This window comes from Babylonia areolata, chromosome 6 (assembly GCF_041734735.1).
Source record: "Babylonia areolata isolate BAREFJ2019XMU chromosome 6, ASM4173473v1, whole genome shotgun sequence".
In the NCBI taxonomy this organism is placed as follows: domain Eukaryota; kingdom Metazoa; phylum Mollusca; class Gastropoda; order Neogastropoda; family Buccinidae; genus Babylonia; species Babylonia areolata.
This window is the reverse complement of record NC_134881.1, coordinates 25452279-25453190: the sequence shown is the minus strand read 5'-3', so window position 1 is coordinate 25453190 and position 912 is coordinate 25452279.

Below are 912 nucleotides of genomic sequence, written 5' to 3'. Positions count from 1 at the left end.
TTTTTGTGGGGGGTGGGGGGAGGGTTGTTGTTGTTGCTGGCTATTTTTTGTTGTTGTTGGGTTGCTTGTTGTTGTAATTTGTTGTTGGTTTTTGGTGGGTTTTTTGTTGTTGTTGTTGTTGTTGTTTTTAGGGGGGGAGTGGGGGTGATCTTCTCCTTCTTCTTCTCTCCTTTCTCTTCTTTCTCTCAATACGGTTTCTAATAAAAGATGATTTTGAACGTCCTCCCCAGATCCCCCAGGAACACCTACATAATTATTACCGTTGCTGCCTCTGGCCAACCGTGCATAGGCTATGCTTACCTGTCTGTCTGTCAGCCCGTTTTGCATCAGTTCTAGCATTTAGGGCAGCAATAAAGAACCGCCACTCTTGGCTGCTTTGGGCCAGTCTCTGACAGGTCGAACCCCAAGTGTGCTTCAGGGTTTTGAGTTCTGCTTTGACTGCTCTGCGTCAGGTGTTTTGTGTTTGTTTTTTGTGTGTGTTTTTTGTTGTTGTTGTTTTGGGGTTTTTTGTTTTGTTGCTGTTGTTGTTGTTTGTTGTTGTTGTTTGGGTTTATTTTCGTTTGTTTGTTGTTGTTTTGGGGTGTGTCTTTTGTTTGTTTGTTTGTTGTTGTTGTTGTTTTGGGGTTTTTGTTTGTTTGCTGTTGTTTGGGGGGTTTTTTTTTGTTTTTTGTTGTTGTTTTGGGGTTTTTGTTTGTTTGTTGTTGTTGTTTTGGGGTTTTTGTTTGTTTGTTGTTGTTGTTTTGGGGTTTTTGTTTGGTTTTTTTGTGGCTGTTGTTGTTGTTTTGGGGTTGTTGTTTTTTATTTGTTTGTTGTTCTTCTTTGGGGTTTTTTTGTTTGTTTGTTGTTGTTCTTGTTTTGGGTGTTGTTGTTTGGTTTTTTTTTGTTTGTTTGTTGTTGTTGTTTTGCGGGGGC